Below are 24,220 nucleotides of genomic sequence, written 5' to 3'. Positions count from 1 at the left end.
GGGGCTCACTACAGGCTGGGCCCAGTGGTTCCTGGAAGCATTTAGCTTCTAGAGATGGAGCACTAGGGAAAGAAAGAGAACACTCCTCCCTTCTTCCCTTCCTCCCTTCCTCCCTCCAACCCCTCTGACTCTCTCCTTTCTCTGCCTTATGGGGCAGGTCTGTCAGAGGCCCCAGCTCTACCTCAGCAGTGTCAAAGGGCAGCCTCTCCACCTCCAGCCTAGCACTTCCATTTCAGCCATGTAGTACATCCCTCCTGGCTTCAGGGGCCTCTGCCTGGTCCTGGCCCCAGTGCTTGACACCAGGGCCTGTTCTAAGAGTTTTAGCGGCTGCTGCTGTGTTTCGACTAAGCTATCTGAAATGGTTCTGTCTCTCTAACTGGACTCTGGTGTGAATGTGGGCTAGCTTCCCGAGCTCCCATGTTGAGCAGTAGGAGTTCTGTTTATAAAGTGTTGAGGTAATCCTTCTAAACCAGCGAGAACAACACACATCAATCATGGGACATTCTTATGAATCATTGCTCTATTAGCCTAGTTCCATTGGCCCTCCCTAATCCCCACTACTACTCTTCACTAAAGGACCCATTTTTTTTGCCCCCTGATTACTGTCTCTAGATTGTCTAGCCCTTGACTTCTTGGTTCCAAGACCTAGGCCAGTGCATTTGTCTATTGTCCGTGTTTTAAGGGCATAGTTCATGTCTGCATGTGGAGCCCCAGGCCTTGCGACCTAATAAAAATGAGTTTGTTAGCTTTGGATTTTTGTTAAACAACAACAACAACAACAAAAAGTCAGGCTGACTTCCATCTTGGATCCTCTGATGTGAGAGAGCAGCCAGTCATGCCTAGCAACCTAGGGTTATCCCTTGTCCTAGTAACTCATTGTACAGTGATGTCATAGACACCCAGCCAGGACACCTCGCATAGCAGACAGTCATGATCGTTTTGGTCAGTATTCTACTGCTGTGAAGAGACACTTTAACCATGGCAACTCTTATAGAGGCAAACATTTAATTGGTGCTGGCTTACAGTTCAGAGGTTTAGTCCATATTGTCACGGTGGGAAGCATGGCAGCACACAGACACACATGACGCTAGAGAAGTAGATTAGAGTTATACGCCTGAATTGGCAGGCTTCAGGAAGAGGGTGACTTGGCTTGATCTTCTGAAACCTCAAAGCCTACCCCCAGTGACACACTTCCTCGAGCAAGACCAAACCTACAATAATGCCACTCCCTATGAGTCTGTGGGGGCCATTTTAATTCAAACTATCACAATTATGTAAACCCAATAGTGAGCCATTTGTCACATAGTGGGTTCTCAATAAACTGGTGTCGAATCAAGGCATAGAAATGTCCCTTTCCAAGCAACTTTGGTCTCACGAGTTAAACCAGTCTCCTTTGTTCCTCTCTATCCCTTTAATAGCAACAACATAAAAATAAAACAGTCTGTAAGGGCGAAAGGAGCTGATCTGAGGTTCCAACAGCCACTGCGAGACTGGCTTCTCTCAGCTCCTGGAGTCCCAGGAGTGAGCACAGATATGACCATCAAATACAGTATTCCAGGACTGTAAACTGTTTGTGTGTGTGTGTGCCGAGGAAACCCACTTATCACCTGGGCAGGCCACTCAGGCCCATGGTTCTTTCCCTCCTTGCAGATGTCACACAGTTATATTCTTCTGCTGGTGGCAGTATGAGTCCTGCCTGGGTGGCGACAGCCCAGGAGGAGAGGCCAGCCAGGGTGGGGTGACTGCCTGCTACCATCAATTTCCAGTGGAACAAGTGCTGTATTTTACCCAGCACCTAGTTTATGTGCCTTGGCAACCACCTCCTGGGCCAACATGGAGTTTGCAAAGCAAGAAATCAAATGTCAGAAGAAGTGTGGCCAGGCTGGCAGGAGGGCCGGCTTGAGGACCTTTGCCTGCTGAGCCTGCAGCTGGTGCTGGAGCAATCGGAGGGTTCCTGGAATTCTCCTCATGTTGGGTGGCAGGAAGATTGATAGAAGAGAGATGGGTCTGCACACAGTGTCCCAGAGGCCCCTCTACATCACAGAGCATCTGAAGAGCCTGGAGAGGCGGGCAGCTGGCTTGGAACCAGGGATCCATGGCACTGCTGTCTAGCAGCGAGCGATGAGGCATGCGCCCTCTCTGCGCTGTGTGCATCTAGGGTACGGGAGGGTGGTGACATCCAAAGTTCATAGGGTGCTTTTGTGGGACTGAAAGAGAGAGTTCACTTACATCCCTAGCAGAGTCCTCAAAACATGGTAACTCCACAATGAACAAGTGATTGTTGCACCGACTGTAATCATGTTGTAAGTCTGGGCTCTGCAGTGGTTTTCTGTGTGTGGTGGGCTGAGCCAGCCCTCTGGACCTCTCAGCACAGATTTTCCCATCCACACTCCATCCAATTGGATGGCATTGTCATTTTAACAGAAAGAGGTGTTACCCTGGACAGATAGTATACTGGCCCACGCTCTCACCTCCAGTACAGCAGAGTCCCCACTTCCAGCATGGCGCAGTTTCCCTCTTACAGAATGATACAGTCCCTCACTTCTAGCATAGCACAGTCACCTAGTTCCAGCATGGCGCAGTCCACCACTTCCCACATGATGCAATCCTCCACTTTCCTGAAGCTCTGTTTTGTCACCTGGATATACATTCTCTGGTGCTGTCAGGCACACACTTAGCACCCAGTGGACAACGACTACAAATACCCCAGTGATCAACACAGTCCTTGACCATGGATGTCTGACAGGAACCCACAAAACAACTTTTATTTGAAAGAGAGATCACCCCAAGGAGGCCCACAAGCCTCCAGTGAGATCACACAAGATCACAGATTTAATATTCTCATATTCCCAGGCTTTCTGGATAAATCCCCATGAAGGAAAGAAGACGGCCCACGTTCCTTCCATGTTAAAGGGGGAATCTCGGGCCCTCACCACATCTCCATGGCCATGGGCTCACGTAGCCTGGCAAGGTAAGATCCAAGCTAACCGAAATTGGGGTTGGGAATGCTGGAGATGAAGCTCAGTGCTGAGGACTGGCCAAGCCCGTACAAGGTCATGAGTGTGGTCCCTATCGTCACCATGAGAAAGAAGTAGGAAGGAGAGTAAAGGGAGGGAGAAAGGGGGAGTTGCAGAGAGAGCCAGGCACACGTGCACACACACACACACACACACACACACACACACACACACACACACTGACAAATAGATGCACACACAGAGGGCAGATGATGGAGTAAGGGAGAAAACTCCAGAACCTCGAAGCCTGGAGGGTCTTTTCCGACTCCAGTAGATATTAGACACCCTAGAGGAATGAGGTAATGTTTGGAGATTATTTTGGTGTCACTATCACACTGGGGACACTGCTGGTGTCCAGTGGTCAGAGGCCAGGAAAGCTGTGACAGGTCCTACAGTGCAGAGCATGCCCTGAGATCATGGATCAGCCATCCTCACACAGCAGCAAGAGGAAGCAGATTTGCCTGTCCATCCATGTGCCCTGACAAGTTGGGCTCAGGGACCTGCAGGAGGGACACAGACACAATCCCACAGAGGACAGAGACAGCCAAACACAGGTGTTTATCTCCCAGAACCTAGATGTAGAAGCTCGGTGTTGATTATCTGCTTTGGTCTGAGCAATGTTTTGGGTGCTATCTGGCCCTGTGCTGGCATTTTTGGTCTCGCCTGAGTCCCAACGTCTTTGCTGGTACATAGGAAGGCTCACCCTACAGAACTGGGTGTGGCTCTGTGTCTTGCTTTATCCAGTTACACATTGAGCCAAGGGAGTATCAGTCACTTCTGGGGATGCTTCATGAGGCAGAACAAACCTAACCATGCTTCCATTTCCGCAGCTTGGGAAGAAGGGGTGGGTATAGGAGGAGATGAGAAAAACAAAACAAAACAAAACAAAACACAAGTCTAAAAAAAAAATCACAGGGCCACATCTTGTGTCCCCAAGAAAAGGTGGCACAAGGCAAACCCTGCACACGTTTAATGACATGTGGTATGAGTGAGAAGCAATTTTCATTGGTTTAAGCCATAACACATGGGCCTTCTTCACTGACAAGCCTTGTGAGCAGGAGAACTAGGCAATCCTGGACAGTACTGTTTCAGCCCTTGAATGTCAGGGTTTCATCAGGGAACCTGGATTTCCCAGTGACCAGGGAAGCAATAAGTTCAGGGAATTCCGAAATTCACAACTTCTACACACTGGATAACAGTAGCTGCCCATTGACAGAGGTGGACTTCTGCTATTCAGTTTGCCCTGGCAACACAAACCCTGCTCCATGTGTTTGCTCTATTTTCTTAGCTATTGGAGGATCTGGGTTTGTAATCCCTGAAACAATTAGCTTTGCCAAATTGCTGAGATGGTATTTCCTGTGTTGAGCCTGGGAATAGCAGAGACAAGCAGACCAGTGGAGAGAGCTGAAAGGGCAGGGAGAAGTGGAGGGCCAGGGAGCCAAGCTCCAGTCGCTACTCCTCACTTCCCAGAAAGAGATGGAGCCACATAGCTGTAACCTCAACACTCAGCACAGAGTGGCTGGAGGGTTGCCTAGGCTACAGTGTGGTTTCTGGGATAGCCTGGACTACATGGCGACACCCTGTATTAAACAAAAATAAAAATGAATTAAATTGTTTCTTATATTTCCCACAAATAGGAAAGAATAAGTGGTTATCATTGTTATTTTAGGTGACATTGCTTTTCAAATAGGTTTTTACCCATCAAAAAGATAACTGAAGAGCTAAAGGGAACTGCAACCCTATAGGTGGAACAACAATATGAACTAACCAGTACCCGGGAGCCCTTGTCTTTAGCTGCATATGTAACAAAAGATGGCCTAGTCGGCCATCACTGCAAAGAGAGGCCCATTGGACTTGCAAACTTTATATGCCCCAGTACAGGGGAACGCCAGGGCCAAAAAGGGGGAGTGGGTGGGTAGGGGATTGGGGGGTGGGTATGGGGGACCTTTGGGATAGCATTGAAAATATAAACGATGAAAATACCTAATTAAAAAAATATTTTTATACTTGTCAAAAAAAAGATAACTGAAAACAATCATGAATCTGTTGGAATTTAGGGAGAATATAAAAAAGTATAGACTGTCTCCTTTGTCTTTTAAGCACTTAAAATATTTTTTGTGTTAAAATGTTTTGCCTACAGATATGTTTGCGCACCACATGCATGCAGTGCCTTTGATGGCCAGAAGGGGGCATTAGATTTCCCCTTGGAACTGGAAAACGTTTGGTTGTAAGCTGCCACGTGGGATCTAAAAGTGAACTTTCTATGCACGAGCAGCTAAAGCTCTTAACTGTGGAGATGTCTCCCCATAGCCCAACTGTCATCTTATAGCTGTGTTTAACAGTATTGTTGGGAAAGTGCATTGAAGAAGAAGCTAATAAATTCTCAGGCACATTTTGGAGGAAGTACAACAGACAGAGAAGAGTCTCTTCGGCTTGTAAAAGTATTCTCAAAGTCAGGAATGATGTCAGAGTACAAACTATCTAGGCATCACCATAAAACTCTTGTTAAGGACATGGAAAGTTTGAAAGATGCTTGAAGTTAGTAAACCTTCTTAGCCAGGCCAGACTAGGCTGTAAAAACCCTGTTCTAAAACATACTTCAGAGATTATGGACACAGCCTTTGGAGGATGAAATCCACGTCCTTAAGATTCGTAGCTAACCCATACGAGATTCAAGAGAATTCTGTTGGAGGCAGCACCACCTGTGTGGATCCTGAGTGACAGGAGCCATCCAGAATGAAAGGAGCCTTTGATCCCCCAGTTTGAAGAGTGCTATTGGGTAAGGGATCGTGAGAGCTGGCCAATAGGGAGCAGCCCAGGCAGAACATGGCAAGTCATGATTATTGATAGGGAAGTAGACAAAATAGCATAGGGGGTTGATATCTGCCCTGCTCCAGTGCCATCTAAGGCTTATTACAAATATAAAAGCGTTGTGCGTTTTATCTGTGAACTGAATGATCTGAGGTGGGGTAGAAACCTCCAGTTGGGATGAAATATTTACTGCGACAGTGAGCATGCTGGGGGAGGAACTCAGCTATGAGAAGAAGCCTGTTCCAGAGAAGCTCATCCAAAGGAAGGCCTACAGGCCTCAGGACAGGTCAACTGGATCCTGGACCCAACAGTCTCCCACTCCCATTCTGTCTGCACAAAATTCCATGAGGGCGAGACTATCATTCATCTTTCTTCCATGTTAAAGAAAGGGTCTCCCGGACCTCATTACATCTCCAGGGCCATGGACCCACCCAGCCTGGGAAGGGCAGGGCCAGGCCAATCTAAATTGAAGCTGGGGGTGGTGGAGAAGAAGCTGTTGGTTCAGCAGTATTGGGGATCCAAACTTATGACCTCAAGCACTGAGAGCTAAGAGCTCTACCGCTCAGCTGTCTACCAAGTCCTCTTTTTTAGTTCTTATCATGAGATAGGGTCTCAGTAAGTTGTCCAGGCTGGCTTCAAATTTTGAATTTTTTTCTTAGCCTCCTGAGGAAGGAGGATTATTGTCCTTCACTTCAAGGCCTAGCAAGAGCCAATTCCTGTGAAGACGGAAGGACCTCAAAGAGGGCAGATTCAAAAGTTCCGGGAACTGAGGTAAAAGCTGAAAGGAAAAAGGATTATGGACCCTCTTCTAGAAAAAAACTGGGTCCTGAGGAGGGTGTTCCCAAGTGCTGTAGAGTGATGATGCTCAGAGGATTCCATTCTTCTTGATGGAGAGAAGGATCTACCAGGACCCCTCTCCCGGGTTTCTGCATGGCACACTGAGAGTGTGACCGCAGACAACTGTTCCTTTGACTTCGCACTCTTCCAAAGAACATTTTCTAAGGAGCTTCATCTCCCTCTAGACTCAATATTGTCACATTTCATAAGTGGGTGGAAGCAGTGCATTCTGCAAGCAGAAGGGATGTCATTGTGGTGACCTCAGGAGTTCGGGTGTTTTTGAGGATGGCTATAAAGTTCTCTCAACCTCAGGGTCTTTTTATAACGTGAGCCAGTCCCCTCCCCCACCCAGACACAAGTACCTGAGAACCTTGCTATTTCTTTTGCTCTGTAATGTGTGGCCGAGGAGCTGTCACCTCTTCGTAGTTTCTGAAACTTTGAGTTTCGCCCCACCTGGGAACTACTCCTGCCTCTGCGATTCACATTGATGAGAATTTCCGGTGCTCTGTGCAATGAGAACTTCCGGTGCCCTGAACAATCAACCACTGACACAAAGTCCCATGAGAGAATGAAACGGCCCTGAATGCTCTATGCCCACACAGTGAAAGATGGTGACCCTATAACCTCTGGATCAGGGTGAGGGAATTGGTTCTACAGCAGTGGGTGCCAGCAGCAGGGGTGGTGGGGTGGTGCAGGTGCAGGTGCAGGTGCAGGTGCAGGTGCAGGTGCAGGTGCAGGTGCAGGTGCAGGTGCAGGTGCCTCCTTGGCTTGCATGGGATGGAACATCTCCGAACTCACTCCAAGTTAGAGCTGGCTGTCAGAACACCACGCCCAGTCCAGCGCATTTCTTCCTGACAGACCTTGCAACCCCTCACAGACATGCATGCTGAGAACTGATCAGGGAGCCATGCTGCTTGGGAGGTTTTTGTTTTTGTTTTTTGTCAAGTTGAAATCTTATTTCTTGGAGGAAAACAAAAACAAAACCAAAAAGGAGGTGCTAGAGCCAAGAGCAGGGCTGCTCCCCTTTCCAGATCCCCCCCGCCCCCCCCCCCGTGGGAGGGATTACGCTTTTTTTTTTTAAGTTGGAGATTCTGTGTCAGATGTGGCCTTCAAGGAAGGTTCTCTTGAAATCCCCACTTTGCAGGTGACAAGATTGAGAATATCTGAGATCACACGGCTGAGTCAAAGTCACTCAAGGAGGAAATGGGGACCTGCAACAGGAACTCTTTCTGGCTTCAGAAGCAAGCTACTCATTTCCGCCTCCTGACCTGCCTCCTTTGAGATGGGTGAGCTGTGCTTGCCCACTAAGCTCTGAGTCTGCCAAGTGTTTGAAAAGTTCAGGAGCAGTAGGTGAACTGGGCTGAAAGAGGCGGAGCTAAGCTGAGGGCAGGAAGTGGAGAAAGAAAAGCAAAAATCAGTAGGAGCCGAATTTGTAGCTTGGCCTGTGCTACAAAGTCATTACTTGGTTCCACAAGAAGGTTTGCTTCTGAGATGTGCCAAGGAACTCACCCAGGGACACACAACCAGTGATCAGCAGAGAGGTTCACACCCACTTCCAAGCCCACCTATGAGGGAATGCCACCCCCTTAGCATCTATATTTTTTGATAAAAATACGGTCTCTTTGCCTGTATGTCTCTTAAGGTTGGTGCTCAGAGCTCTCAGCAGCTGTGTCTACCCACCTGCAGCTCAAGTCAGCCGATGAAGTTGGCCTGAATAGTAAAGCTGGTGCCTTGGAAAGGAAAGTCGTGCCATCCCATAGCCTTGAGTGACATCCCATAGCCTTGAGCCTGTCTGGGACAGTGCACCTGACAGGGGACTCAGCAGTCTCCCTAGGTTGCTTCCCTCCTTCTGTGCACAATCCTCCCCGAAATGATGCTCATGGTTCTGATATTCTAATTTTCAATACTAGTAAGAGGACGACAGCAACTCCACCTCTCTGGAGAGCTGCATTCTGGGAAAAAAGAGGCCATACATAGGTTTCTCCTAAATAAACGCATGTGTTTTCTAAATTCAGAAAGAAGCTAGAGATTGTTTGGAGAAAGAAAACAGCATACACCCCCACCCCCAACCTTCAGTTTCTATTAAAGTCTGAGCAAATTCATCTGGGGTGAAGCTCTACAAGTCCTGATCTTGACCACCCCTCCCCCATCGGGAGGCCAGGGCATGGTTTAAAAGGTATTTAAAACCATTTGGCTATGAGGCCCACCAGAGGCCCTCTCCCTTCCCAGATGACCCCAAGAGCTCTTACCCAGGATTCTCCTCACCAGCCCAGCTCCAACATGCCTGGTAGAAATGAGAAAGAAAACTTGTCTGTTAGAGACAAGCCACAAAAGTTCCAAGGCATACTTTTGCTCTTACTGGTAGCAATTAATGTGTAACGAGTCATTGCCAAAATAAGTTGCTTATTTCAAAGCAACTCAAAGGGGCTATTTCATTTTGTAGCCCATTCATTAAGATGTTGAGTCACTCAGTAGCGGCAGCAATTGAAACCCTTTTGAGGAATGACCATTCTCCCCACTTGAGCTGAGCTCCTGGGATTCTGAGGTTATTCATTCACTGGTCATTGGAAGAGAGCTGGAAACTACCTTGTTTTGATACTTCATTACAAGGCAGGGGGCGTTTTGAGGGAAGAGGGAGCAAAATCACAAGTTAGAATTGGTATCGCTGGCAAGAGTTTGTAAGGTCACGGCAGTGTCGTCCACCCTCCCAGATGACAGTTCCAGAAAAAAAAAAAATAGCGGTTCTAAAAGGGAAAATGCCGGTTGTTGTCTCGTCAAACACAAAGCTAACCATTGTGTCTTGCATGAACACCCTGCGGCTTCCACCAATTTTACAAAGCACATTTCCCCTTGGGCAGGGCGTGTCCAGTCTCCCCCAGCCACCCACCCACCCCATGACATCCTTCTATTGACATACCCTCAGCCCCAAGGGAGGAGAAATCCACCCAGATATTTGTAGCTCTGAAATTTCATTTGCGTCATCTGTGTCCAAGATGGGTCATTATTCTAGACTCTAACCACATCCTGCAAAGTGAAAACATTGAGGAGACCTTTGACCAGAAGCTGGAGAGGAGGTGGGACAAAGCAGGGGACTGGAAACAGGGAGGTGTGAGGTGTTAAAAGCCTCAGGGCCTCTGGAGTCTAGAAACAAACTCCCCAGGGTGCAATGGACTGATCACCTCTTCTTGGCTAAGTGTGGTACCCTGGATTACTATAAGTAACTTATAATAGAAATTTTATTAGCGGCAGTAATTTTTTATGATAATTAGAGTAATCAGCAGCCCATAAAATGCGAAGATATATAGTTATATCTTTTATATGGAAAAGTGCCTCTCCTAACTATAGAAAGACCATAAATGGCCAAAGCAGCTTTATGAGCATCTCTGGCTTTTATGCCGGCTGTTTGGTGTTCCCTTCCTTATTAACACCCTTCATTGCATTGGCAGTAAACATTTGACGACAAAGTCAAAGTGTGTTCAATGAGATCGAAAGCTGCAGATGCGGCTACAAAGAACCTGCTGCACTCCACCCCCACCTCCCTCCCTCACCCCTCACTTCCCCTCCTCCTTTCCCATCCTGGTCCAGAGGCTTCTTAAAGGAGAGGTTGCTAACAAGCCCCCTACTTTGGAGTTGAGTCCTATTCTTCTGTCCGTCATCCTGTGTGTATACTCTGTTTTGATGCAGGATGACAGACTAATCTTCCAAGACCACTATTTCAGAACACATGGGACTTTCTGAATGCCTAGAGGAACGTTGAGAAAGACCAGGAGAAGGCTCCTGTCTTCCCCACCCCCAAACTCACACACTAATAACAGGGCATTGTTCTAGCTGTTGTGACAAACAATGCTGGCCAACAGCATCCTCACAGTGCTGAGGTGAACTTGGCTCTCATCTGTGAGTAGGACACTTGGACAGAGACACTCTTCCCCCCCCCCCAGTGATGATTTAGACAACCTAGTACTTTCTCCTATCTCTGCACCATCCCTTGGGGACTCATAACCATCACTATCTATTTGTCAAACGGACATCACCAGCCAGGGTGAGGTGTTCCATGTGGATGAGAACTTTCCACACTGCTGTAGCTGTTACAATGGACATTTAGTACTGGGCATGTCAGCCCATGCAATCTGCACTCTCTGGAAGTGGAAGCCGGAAGGGGGTTGGGTATCTAATGGATTCTGCTCCATGAGACCAGGCCTGGACTGTATTTATAGTCTTATGAAGACAAAAGAAGATGCCCAGTTCTTCAAGCCATAATCAGAAAGAGCAAAAAAATGTAAGAATCAAATTCTAAAGCCAGACCACCTGTGTTGATAGCTAACTTTCTTCTTTTCTGGCCACCACAGGACTGTTTAGATGGCTTAATCTCTCTGAACCCTTCCTTGGTCATCTCCTTCCGTTGTAAAATGTGAATAAAGGCTGACTGAGCTAACGACACAAGCTACATTGTGCCAGTGCCACACATTGGGTAACTGTCCCCTTAATCCTCACTATAGCTCTCCTGGTTGTACAGATGGGGAGACTGAGGCACAGAAGGTTTAAGCCAGATGTGCTTACTACACAGGTTTAATGGACCTTGGTCGAATCTTCGTCATCCTTAGGCACTATTCATGCCCAGAGTCTCTGGGAAGCTGGATGAGGTGACAAACAGAAAGCCAAGGTCCTGAGAGCTGGTCTCTGCTCAGTAGCAGGAAGCACTTCCATGGAGAGACTTCATCCTTGGAGCAGAAAGTGAAAGAAAGGAACAGACTTTGAGTAACTAGTGAGCATTCGATATATTCAGGTGTGTATTTTTAAAAAAGATTGTATTTTATGAGTGTGAGTGTTTTGACTGGATGTACTACATACATGCATCTCTGGTGCCCATAGAGACCAGAAGAGAGGACTGGAGCTATGTAGGGTTGTGAGCTGCCATACGGGTGCTGAGACTCCAACCAGAGTCTTCTACAAGAGCAGGAGGAGTCCTTACACGGTGCCTCCTCTCTGGCTCTTGTTTACCCATTGTTTATTTGTGCCCTCAAATAACTCCTGCTCTTCTGTCACCACACCTCAAAGGCACATGGCTGGAGTCATTGTTTTAGGTTCAAGTGACAGCGTGGAAAGAATTTTCTAAGTCTGTTTTCAACAGATGACCCTCAAGAATAGGGTACTCCGTCAACTAATGTGACTTGTTGAGCCCCTTGCCTTGGAAAGCCATAGGCAAATGACCTTTGAAAAATGTGTGAGTGTGTGTGTGTGTGTGTGTGTGCGCGCGCGCTCACTCACACATATACACATGTGAATATGTGTGCACTTGCATATGAGCACACGTACTGCAGGTATACAGGTACCCTCAGAGGCTAGAAGAAGCATTGGGTCCTCTAGAGTTCCATGGAGTTGTGAGACACCTTATGTGGATGCTGGGAGTGGAAGTCCAGGCCTCTAGAAGAGCAGCAAGTGATCTTAATTGCTGAGCCGTCTCGCATCCATCTCTCTGGGTGATTCTATTAAAGGGCCAGGTGAGGCCTACGATAAAGAGACCTGTTCAGCTTTGCTTGTCACTGGGCCTTAAATGTATCTGCTTCTGCAACATGTCCAAGAGTAAAACTGAGAAGAATCTTGATTGGTTAATTGACTAGAAGTCCAGTAATTAGGAGTCTCAATTAGCCAGAATCATACCTCTTTATGATGCATTGGAGAGAGAGAGAAAGAGAGAGAGAGAAAGAGAGAAATGACAAGTTAATAAGTTGATAATATTACATTTAAAACTATGGCATTAAATGGTAAGGTGTTTCCCACAAAGTGGCGATTATATTATCCTCAACAAATAAACAGGTTATCAAAATCTATTCAAAACACCAAGGGATTTTGAAATACAAGCAAAGGCCAAGAATGATGATTTTAGGAACTAAAAATAAAAGTTCCCGAAAAACATAACAGTAGTCAAAGAAGTGTAAAACAAAATAAGAACAAGATTTGAGATCTTCTATGCTGGTGAGGGATACTAAGCACACACACACACACACACACACACACACACACACACCACAAGTTTATACCCAAAGACCTGGTCATTCCACTTTAAGAATGTAATCTAAAAAACATTTCTTGGTATAGGAGTGTAGTTCAGCGGTGGAACTCTTGCCTAGTATGTACAAGGCCCTGGGTTGTTTTTTTTTTTAAGATTTATTTATTATTATACATAAGTACACTGTAGCTGACTTCAGACACACCAGAAGAGGGCATCAGATCTTATTGCAGATGGTTGTGAGCCACCATGTGGTTGCTGGGATTTGAACTCAGGACCTTCAGAAGAGCAGTCAGTGCTCTTACCTGCTGAGCCATCTCATAAATGTTTAAAAGGGGGGGGGGTGGCTAGGTTTGATCTGCAGTGCCACAGAGAGAGGGGGGAAGGGAGGGAGGGAGGCAGGGAGGGAGGGAAGAAAGAGGAGAAAGAAGAAAAATATAAAAAATAAATACAAGCTTATATGTGGATTTGTTTACTCTAGTGCTATTCATAACACTGGCACTGAAAAAGGCAGCCCAGTTGCAGAACACTGCAGCATTCATCCACAATGGATGCTATGCTCAGTCTAGAACTGGGTGTGGTAGCACATGCCTTAATCCCAGCACTTGGAGGATGAAGACAGGAGGATCAAAAGTTCAAGGTCATTCTCTGCTCACCAAGGAATTCCAGGCTAGTCTGGGCAACATGAGACCTTATCTCAAGCAAAACACAAATAAGATGGTGTTTTCCAAGGGGTGTTGGTAGTAAAGAAACATGCTCCTGACATAGCGAGTGGACAGGAGGTCAGAGGACCATATTCATGGAATTCGCTAGAAGCTGTGGATGTGTTGAAATAATTAATTAAATATAAATCCCACCAGCGTGTTTGCTACTCACCTCAATGCTTTAAGTTCCCAAATGAAAGACACTCATACACGCGCGCGCACGCACGTGCACACACACACACACACACACACACACACACACACACAGCCTTTATATTTTTCTATACCTTAAACAGCTCAATAGCTGGGTCATGCCTAACCTCCACGTGGTTAATCCCGATTAATTACTAATTCTATGTATCTTGGTTACTCTGGACCCGGAGGACTGCCCAACTGGGCCGTGCTCTCCCGGCTCCTCGCATGGCGGCCATGCCTCTGTCCTGCACACTTCCCAATCATGTCTCTCCTCACTCCACACTCTCCCGGCATGACAGAACTCCTCTTCCTCTCCCCTTCCTCCTAAGCCTTGGAAACCCCCCAAATCCCGCCTCTGTCTGCCCTGCCCAGCTATTGGCTGTTGGCATCTTTATTTACCAATCAGAACGAAGTGGGGGCAGGTTCCCAGAAGCTATGTGCAGGCACTCAGACATTCTCCTACAAACAGCTTTTAGGGTAACATAATTAGCATTAGCAATACAAAGTAATATTCGTAATATGGATGGATCAGTGGTAGAGAGAGAGAGCAAGAAAAAAGACAACAAATGGACCCAGAACTGAAGCGTGGCTCTTCTAAGCTATAAAGTGAGAAGCTGTGTTGTGCCTGACGTTTGCTTTTTTCTTTTTCTTTTTTTCTTTTTCTTTTTCTTTTTTTTCTGACCAGCAGCTTTACAACCACAAATGGTTGTGGGTTGTTTTGGTTTGGTTTGGTTTTTTTTTTTTTTTTTTTTCACCAGAAGAAAAAAAATACTGCAAAAACAAATAGACAACAGAAGTTGGGCTAAAAAAATAAAAATAAAAAGTAAATAAATCAAAGAAGCCATTTTGTGCTGCTGACTCTGGTCGCCTTCCTCCCATCCCGTGCCTGGCTGCAGCCCGACAGCTGCTGTTTATTCAGAATGACAACTCAGCACCAGAGGAAGCCTCAATATCTCAGAAAATGTCCAGTGGATCCTCCAGGCAAGCATCCTGCAAGAGTCTCCCAAGCCCCATATTAACAGAGAGGTCTGATGGAGCGAGACTGGAACACAAATGGCCCTTAATTATCAGACCCTGTAAATAGCAAATCATGTCTTTTAAATCTTTTTTCTTTCTTCCAGTCTTCCCTTCTTCCACCCTTCCTTTCTCTATCTCGACTGCACCCTCCCACCCCTAGACTTGCTTAATAACACAGTGATCCTGGTTGGATGTCATCTGCCTAGAGAACCCCTAGGCTTCAGGGTAGTACCTTTGGGAGACAGTGAAACCTTGAAGAGGTGAAACCTTGTCTTAAATACGGTTATATTGCATGGTGATAAAACACCACGATCAAACGCAACCTAGGGAGATGTTTATTTGGTTAACACTTCCACATCACTGTCCATCATTGGAGGAAGTCCAGACAGGAACTCAAGTTGGGCAGGAACTTGGAGGCAGGAGCTGATGTAGATGCTATGGAAGAATGCTGCTTACTGGCTTGCTCCCCGTGGCTTGCTCAGCCTGCTTTCTTATAGAACCCAGGACCGCCAGCCCAGGGATATCCAGCAGAATACTCTACAGGCCTTAGGGATGGGAAGCCATTAGAGGAGAAAACTGAATCTATCAACTATATGGAGCTAAGCTGATGTGTATGTGCATACACACACACACACACACACACACACACACACACACACGGAGCAGACCCTTTAGGAAACATCATAAATGAGAAATGAACCATAGCTATATCATAATCCTGAAGAAGCAGTGTTAGAACAGCCAGCTTAGCCTGGCTACTGTGTCACCCTGTCCCTGTGGATATTCTTCTCAGGGCATTCGTCTTGCAAGGATGATGGATGATGGATTTTGGACTCCTCAGAAAACTTAAAGATCTTCAGTCAAGCTCCATCACTACTGAGCTCCAGAGTTTTTGAGTTGTGGTGCAGTGACCACAATAGCTGAAAGAAACAACATAATTCAGGGAAGGCTAACTTCAGCTTCGAGCTCTGAAAAGGAGAGGAAGGTGCAGGGCGAGCAGGCAAGCGGCTCTGCTCCTGACAGCAAGTATATGTGGCAGAGAGTGCTCACGTCCTGGTGAATCTAAAAGGAGGAGGAAGGAGAGGAGGAGGGGGAGGGGAGGGGGAGGGGGGAGGAGAGGGGGAGGAGAGAGGGGGAGGGGGAGGGGGAGGAGGCGGCAGTAGTCCTCTGTCAGTCCTTAGTGAACAGCTAAGCTGCCCTTCCTAAAGGTCCCATAGACTCCAAGTGCTGCCATTCAGCACTCAGAACTAGAGCCTGCTGTGGACTTTGGGAACGTTTGCCCTGAAGCTCAGTCCCCTCTTTTGCAAATAAAGTATTAAAGACAATACTCATCTCCAGGTGTTGTCATAAAATTTAAACCAACGTGTGGAATTAAGAGAGCACACATCCAGGCAAAGATACATGGGAATGTTTTTCATTCTCCTCTGAACAAGACCCAGCTCAGCAACCTGTCCCCACCAACCTGAAAGCAGAGACGATGCAAAAGTCCTTTTGTCAGTCTGCAGTGTTCCCCAATGGGGAGGATTGTGTATATCACCTCATCTGACTTACTCCAGTCCTGTATGCCCAGGATAAACATCATCAGGCATTCAGGTAGTGAGATAAAAGGCCCCCATTCACTTGAAAATAATGTAATGCTCATCAGACCGCTAAGCATCATGGGAGATTCCGGGGAAGTAGCAGAGGAAAGAGCTTATGGACTAGTGGATGAACTACTGGAGTAAAGAGAAATATAAAACAAATATAGTAGGGGTAAGGGAACCATTCTCTCAGACATTCAACAAATACTGGCACAGGAGTGTGTTAGGCACTATTCCAGGGTGCATCTGTGAGCAAGACACATTTATGACTCTGCTGTTCCCAGTCCTGTATTGATAACACTTCAAATACATAAAGGATATCTACTTCACAATAGATGGTGGGCATATCTAATGGGGAACTTGAAGCCACACTCCCTGGGAGTCTGGAAGCCACACCCCCTAGGAGTCTGGAAGACACACCCCCTGGGAACCTGGAAGCCACACCCCCTAGGCTTCTCCTCTGTGCACACACAACTTCCAACATAATTCTTTCAAAGCTCAAAAAATCAGTCAAGTATGAATTTTTTCTTTTGAAAAGTAGTTTTCAGTATGGATTCTATTCATTTTTGAGTAGGAAAGTCTACATAAAATCTTAAGTCACGAGCCGGGCGTGGTGGCACACGCCTTTAATTCCAGCACTTGGGAGGCAGAGGCAGGCAGATTTCTGAGTTTGAGGCCAGCCTGGTCTACAAAGTGAGTTCTAGGACAGCCAGGGCTATACAGAGACCCTGTCTCAAAAAACAAAAAACAAAAAACCAAAACAAAACAAAACAAAAACTTAAGTCACATGAGGAAACCTCCCTCTTGTGATTCCCACTCAGAACTCCCTGTCAGACTGTGAGAGTCCTCAATGCCCTCCATGCCTTTTGTGCCCACAGTCAAAGAGAGAGCGAGTCACTACCTGTCCATCTTCCTCCCCTCCCCCCACACATCTGACATAAATGTTAACACCTTGTTCTTTTGACTCATCTATAACTCACTGCAAGGATAGACACCTTGGTCTTGTCTTGTGACAGCGTAGTCGTCCATTGTGTGGGTGAATCATGGTTTATTTAACTAGTCCTCCACTGATGGATCCTTGAATTTTTGCCAATGTTCTACTGTAACAATCTTTGTGGTAATGAGTAGCTTTGTGTATGTAGCCTATGTCCATGTTTGAATAATCCATAGTATAGTTTCCTGAAAGTGGGGTCTCTCCCATCCACCAGTGTCCACACTAGTGAGTTCGAAAGATGCCATCAAAGCCCCTTCTTGAAGTTTCTTCTTACTGACTCTTCTGCAAAAACAACACAGTGGCAACTTTTCCTTCCACATCCTCACCTCTGGATATCCTTCCCTGTTGCCCACACCCACACAGGTTGTTTTAAATGTTTACTACCTTGTCGGGAAAGTTGACTCAAGTCACTGTTGTCTCTGCTGATTTTGAAATCACCAAGGAGACACCTCCCTGGGACTGTCTGTGAGGGCATTTTTGGAAGGGGCTTTAACTGAGAAGTCACATCCTGAGTGTAAGCTGCGGAGACTGACTACAGAGGAGAAAGGAGGCTGAACACCAGCATTCATCCATCTCTGCTTCCCGACTGCGGGCATAATGTCATGACCCTGCCAGCCACACACTCTCCCTTGCTCGACTCACTACTGTCAGAGCTTCTGTCACAGTGATGGAAAAAAAAATAGCTAACACACCTGCCAAACCAATAAAAATTCAATTTATTTTACTTGATTTTCTTTTGATTTCCTTTCTGATAGTCAAGTTGTCTCCTTGGAGTAGATTATGCCTTCAAGACCTATGCTCTGCTTTTCTGTCCAGCTTTGGACCTGAAAGCCTGGCTTCTATGCATGATTGCGTCATTCAGGGGTCATTGCATCTGGCTAAGTGGGCACAGCCTATGGGAGGGATAAGGAAGAAGAAGCCCTGTGGGAGGGATGAGGTGGAAGAAGACCCCCTCCAGCCCTACTAGATTCTGCTGGTATTCCATGAGGCCAGTCTGTGCTCAACTGTAGGTGTAAAGCCTTGTTGGAGACATGCTCATGTGTCAGACCCTCTCACCTATAACCTCACTCTCTGTCCTTGCTTCTTTAGGCCCAGGGGTGATAACACCTCCTTGCTGGCACCTTCTAACTCCTAGCCCAGTCCCATCTTTGCAAGTCAAACTGTCACCATCTCCTCAGTCAAACCCTTTAAATGAGTCATGTGTCTCCTGACAGGACCCCCATGGTTGCAAAGTTCTCCTCAAACAGAATACCATAGTCTTTGGGGGGAGTTTGGTACTAGAGATTGATTGACAGATTGCAAGTCTAACCCAAGAGGAAAGGGTGTGTCAAGAACTTTATACGTATTTTCCTGGAACAAAAGGATACACATAATTCCCGTTATTAATGTAAGATGATGTAAGAGATATAAGTCTGAATCTTTGTACTTGCGGAAGTCCAAAATATTCACATTTTCTCACCATAGCCACTTTCCCCATAAAACTACATCTGTGGCTACCACCACCATCCAACAAGGGGCTCCACCCTCTCCCTGTCTCCCAGCACACTTGGAATGGATATGCATTCACATCAGCTGCTGTCAATCACTGCCAACCACATCAAAACACTTCGATGCTTTGGACTTCTATCAAAATAAATCCTAAACTCTGTCAAGGTCATCCGTAGGTTAATTTCATAGCGGCCAGTTGAGCATCTATTTCATGCTGGGATCTAAGGGAGGAAACAAAGACAAACAAGATACTTTGCTTCTTTTAAGTGACCAGAGTGTGGGTAAAATATACAAGACAGTAACCTGATAACTGACATTTATCTTCAGTTGGATTTTTACAAAGATAAGGATAATTAATGACCTTGCATTGGAAAGATCCATAAATGGAACTAAGAAACCCTGAGCCTCAATAATGTGGACTTTCCCTGAAAGAGAAAAAAAGTGAGTCTGGAGCTGGGGAGGTGTGCTGTGTTCCAGGAAATGCTGATGAACATGATTGACACTGAGTCATTTCCTGCTCCAGCTCCCAGACTTCAAGGGGAAAGAAATATTTGCTGGTCTCCAGGAACCACATCAAGGCATTGGCACCAGAAAAGTCATCCCAAGGAGGAGTGTTTGGAGCTCAGAGATGACGGGTCTACAGAGTTCTGAGGAAAAGAAAGTGTGACTCAAGTAAATTATACCCAGTCGAGTTGTCATAGAAGAGGAAAAGCCAGAGGAAAATGTTTTAGGGAAATAAAATATATTATGGAATAGGGTGCCCCTGTTTAATTTTGAAACTTTAAATCCTGTCCAGAGATGAATGAAACCACTAAGCAAATGATACAAAGAGCATGTACCAGTCAACACCAACAGATATAGCAGAATAGTACTTCATAGAGTTCTGGGGGAAGGCAAGAATTTTTATACCCAGCCAAGTGGCGCTTCTATTATAAAGGCTACAGGCAAAGTCAAGCACACTTGAACTCGAGGCAAACAGACTGTTGAGCCTGTTGAGGTAAGGACAGCATACTTGGTAACAAGCACAGAGGATTTCTTCATAGACACATAGATTATAGTAGCTTCTGAACCAACCTTCCTACACAAAAGCCATCAGATTTTGCAGGACCCATTTCCATGAACATTCCCCTTGCCTAAGACAAATACTGAGTCCTACTTTCCTAATGTGGGGATTCTTCTTTCGTGGAAGATTTGGGGACTAACACTACTAACATACTTCCATTCCACACAATAGAACATACTTTCACATCTAAAGAGGACAGTCGTATACTATAGTCCACTGTTTGTGCTTTTCCACTTTCTGAGAGATATGTGGTTGGCTTAGCTACCCCTCTCAGCACTGTGGAGGAGATGCATTCTTGGAAGCACCAAATTGCCATTGCTGGGGCAATCTATGGAAGTTCCAGACTTTCATGTGATGAGCATAGGAAATTTTCACTGTCCCTAAAGTCCCTGTGCCCAAGATGGCTCCTGAACATGTGTGGGACCTCTGTGCTACCTTCTATCATGGGAAATAAGCAGGAAGTGCTGAGACAGCTAGGTGCTGCCTTCTTCCTGGCCTCCCCCACAGGGGAAACCATCTCTGAGGTACAACACAGATCAGCTTCTTTTCCTGTTCAAGTTCTTGCCTATAGTAGGCTTGAGCCCACAGGGCTCAAGGAGATACCAGCCTTTGTTACTAAGCTCAAAAAAAAAAGGCCAGGGCCAGTCTTTAGAAGCTTATCTTTATGGTTTCTATTTTTCTACTGAATCTCATTTTGCTAATTCCTTAGGATTCTATATTTACTATTAGCTCTAATGGGCTCTTTATTGGTGCATACCTAATAATATGTTAATCAACAGTCCTTATTGCTTAAAACCCAAGCTCCCCCCCCCCCATGGAGAATTCCAAACCATCCAGGCATTCCTAATAAGGCCCATGTAGTAGGGGATTTAAAACACTTAAACTTGTTCAGAGGAAGAAAGAGACTCCAAAGCAAGAGTTTGCCCCCAGAACCTCCCTACCTGTTCCAGTCAAGTGTCTGGTGGCAGGAAGGGCAGGCTAGTGGTCAGCCCTTGTCCAAAGCATGCAATAGCCTTAAAATACCTCCTAGGACAGGTGCAGCTGTGAGGTCGCTCAGAACTAGCTTGTCGTCACACCCCGAAGACACACAACACCAGGACAACATCGTGTTAGGCTCCTTGTAAGCAAAGTAGGAGCAGAGGAAGCACCCTCTCACAAGGAAAACATTGATCCGAAGAGCCTCGGACAGGGCTGGGGCCTCCTCGAGCAAGGAAGGGAGGAAAGGCCTTCTTCGGCTGACACAATAAATTAGTTCAAAGCCGATGACAGCCCGGAAGATTGCCCACCACCTGACAAAGGAGGGAACGCTCCGGTCCCCTTCACGAAACATAGATAAAAATTGTGTTCTTCTCCTCTAATGAGGCAAGCTCAGATCTAAGTCAATAGAGCAATTCATTAACAAATCTAATGAAATCCCCAGGGCTGCCAGCGAGATGGCAGAGAAGTCTCCTTGGGCCGATAGTCCATATGTTGAGGGTCAGATTGCTGAGAAGGCTCCTCAGGCCTATTCACTGGCTGCATATGGCCGTTAAGGTCACTGTTATCAGACACTTTCTCTGTACACAAAACACAATTTCCATATGGCCCATGGAAATGGCCCAGCCCGGGCTCCCAGCTTCCCACGGCTCTCTTTGTGCGGCGCTGGTTAGAAGTGTAAAAGAGGGCGTGAGGGGTTACCTCCTCGCTCAATCGCTCCCCCTGCTTTGTGCTTCAGGCCAATTTAGGGAAAATCTGCATCCCTCTCTCCCCTGTCTTTCAGGCTCAAATGCCCATGTCAGTGTATTAGAACGTGATGAAAGTGCTGATTGCTGCCTCTGTATTTAAACCCTTTTGAAGCCGCGGTGACCTGCTGGAGAGGGTACTGAAGGGAAGAACAGTCTCAGGGCTCTTTCAAATCCACACAAATAAAGGTCTTTCCTGGCTTAAAGTGGCCCCTCAGATTGAGCCCCACAGAGTCCCGGGGAAAAAAAAAAGCACAACACAATTGTCATGGATATTACATGACAGTAACAAGAACAGGCCAGGGGACACAAGGCTCCGCACCACACAAAACCAGACGGGTTTGTTGACAGCCCAGTAAATAGGCTGTTTAACCCTTTGAAAGTGAATAAAGAAGGTGTAGACGAATGCCTTCTGATGGAGTTTGTGCGTGTAATGGGCAAGGGAGGACACACACTCGAGGACAGGACGTTGTGGTGGGGGGGGGTCGGCGGAGGAAGGCGCAAAGCTGCCTGGGGGTTCTGTAAAATTGACAGAATGAGACAGGGGACAGGGAAGCCAGATCCTGATGCCTGGGACCAGCATGTGTGGGACACTGAGTGGTCACCCTCCCCCTGGCCTCAGTGGCTTGTCAACATCTGGTACTTGGGAGCTCTGGGGAGAACTGAATTCCAGGATCCACCCCCATCCCAAGCCCTGTGTTCTCAGAGTGACTATCTTCCAGCACAGGGCTGCTGGGGGTTGAGGGGGAGCTCACACACTGTACTACCATCCTGAGTTACTGTAACCACTCACCAAGGCAAAGAGAGTGAAGGTGGAGCTACTGATGTGGAAATGGAGGTGCAGAGAGGGTAAGAGATTCACATGTGGCTTAGAACACACGTGCCCCCCCCCACACACACTCTCATTTCTAGGCCTGGTCTTCCATTGTCTGAAAAAAAGGGGCAGGGAATCCCCCATTGGGTTGTCAGGGACCAGATGAGAATTGTTTTAATAAATGCAAAAATGCCCTTTCTCTGTTCCCCCCCATCTCCCTCCTTTGCCCCCTCTCTCTCAATCTGATTTTGGGTGGAAATTTATTTCTCTTGACCTAAGAAGCCAATATAAACAGAGGCATGAAAACTGCCTCCCAGAAATGTAAAATTATGCATATTGCCTCCAATTTCATAAGCCGTTTAGGTTACCACTGAAACGACTCCCCCGTGACCCACAATTCCTAGGACTTGGCAGCCGTGAGGCTCCTATAAATCCAAGTGCTACTGCTCTGAGCCTCTCTGCCTGTGCTTTAGTGGGGAAGGCCCCTTTTAATTCATTTAGCTCCTTTTAATTGTCATGGTGGTGGTGGTGGTGGTGGTGGTGGTGGTGGTGGTGGTGTGTGTGTGTGTGTGTGTGTGTGTGTGTGAGCACTTTCTTTGGCCTGAGTGCTTTGGTTGGCAGGGAGGCTGGAGTCCACACTGCCATTCACCAGGGCTCTCATGAAAATGCATGTTGGGCCTCAGCACCCCTGGTAATTGTAATATTTTTCCCTTACTGTTTATGTCAGAGAGTCATTACCGGGAGAGGCTGACACATCTGACGTGTGTGTGGCATCGACACACATTAGGTGGTCCTTAGATAATCGTCAGACAAAGTTTAGTCAGTATGGCAGGAGCCCAGCCCCGTTCTAACCAACAGAAATGAAAGGGAAACCCTTAGCTCATGGTGCTTCCTCACAGTATAATTAGCCCCATTTGTGTGTGTCTGTTTCTCCCCTTCTAGAGACCTTGTCCCCACAGAGGCTGGGATAGGACTCGGTTTTGAATGTGTTCTCCTCCTGTGTGTGGACAGTGTTCTATTGTTAGCTGTAATAGCTACAACATTGTGTTGGACAATTGACTAGGCTGATTCCTATAATGGTCATAGCAAGCTAACAATGCATATTCTGTCAGCACTTCTCAGAGGGAAAAGCTTGATGCCCAGAGAGGCTAAGTAACTTGATCCAAAGTGAACAGCTTATATCCCTCAGTTCAAATCTCTGTGAGTTTTCTACCTGATGCCTTGCTTAACCTAGTGCCTGGACCAATCAAAAAAAATCATCGGGACTGGCCCGCACTCCCATAGTAGGGAGTGGCTAAAGTTCAAAGATATCCAGTCTCGTTCCATCAGGTGGACCTTGGCCTTGCTCTTCCCTACAAGAGCTTCAGACAGTCTGGGATTTCATTAAAAACAACATCAATCCAGTCTGAGAAATATTCTGTAATTGCTTGTGTCTTACTGAGTATTTTTTTTCCATTTAAGATATGAAACAATTAGCTGGTGAAAGAAGAAACACCTTTAAAAATATTAGATGCCCAGTCCCTACGTTACCAGAAATTATAAGGTTAAGACCTTCTTAGATGAATCCTAGCTGCTTAATAATTTAAAGTTCCAGGGTGAGCAGGGACGTTCTAATGAGCTTCAGGCTGCTCCCTCTGGGCATCCAGGAGCAGGGAGAGCCTAAGAGGAGTCTGTCTAGGGCTAAGGAAGGACAGTCTAGGAGAGACATCAGTGTGGGGCAGGTTCAGGGGGATGAAAAGGTACCAATGGTGGCTTAGAATGTTCTAGCTGAGGCTAGCCCGTTCTCTGAGTGAGAACTGTCAAAGGTGAGATTCCTTCAAATGTCTCCTCCAGTCCGCGTGGCATTGAGTGTTTCTCAGCTCATCCCTCATGGTCTGAAGAGAAGCCGGGGAGTTGGGTATTTTAGGAACCCCAGTCCCTGTATACCACACCAGGCCTAGAGAGGAGAGGTGGGGGAGGGGAGAGGCTACGT

At 46.6% G+C, this 24,220-nt stretch overlaps 1 long non-coding RNA gene across 4 annotated transcripts; it reads right to left on the bottom strand.

The window, feature by feature from the left end:
* Window positions 1-7,728: 7,728 nt before the first annotated feature.
* Gm36843 lies at window positions 7,729-21,157 on the bottom strand. 4 transcript variants are annotated; one of them, XR_879095.1, is made up of 6 exons: window positions 20,737-21,157; window positions 11,241-12,325; window positions 9,583-9,689; window positions 8,915-8,949; window positions 8,346-8,617; window positions 7,729-8,045 (listed from the first exon to the last, which is right to left on the bottom strand). It is a non-coding gene; the product is annotated as a predicted gene, 36843 (long non-coding RNA). The 4 variants fall into 4 exon arrangements; XR_879096.1 differs by having other exon boundaries at window positions 11,241-12,170; XR_387919.2 differs by lacking the exon at window positions 20,737-21,157 and having other exon boundaries at window positions 11,241-11,383; window positions 12,053-12,805.
* Between the last annotated feature and the right edge of the window lie 3,063 nt (window positions 21,158-24,220).

This window comes from Mus musculus, chromosome 8 (assembly GCF_000001635.26).
Source record: "Mus musculus strain C57BL/6J chromosome 8, GRCm38.p6 C57BL/6J".
NCBI lineage: Eukaryota > Metazoa > Chordata > Mammalia > Rodentia > Muridae > Mus > Mus musculus.
The sequence above is the reverse complement of the archived record's forward strand: the minus strand, read 5'-3'. Positions and strand labels throughout refer to the sequence as shown.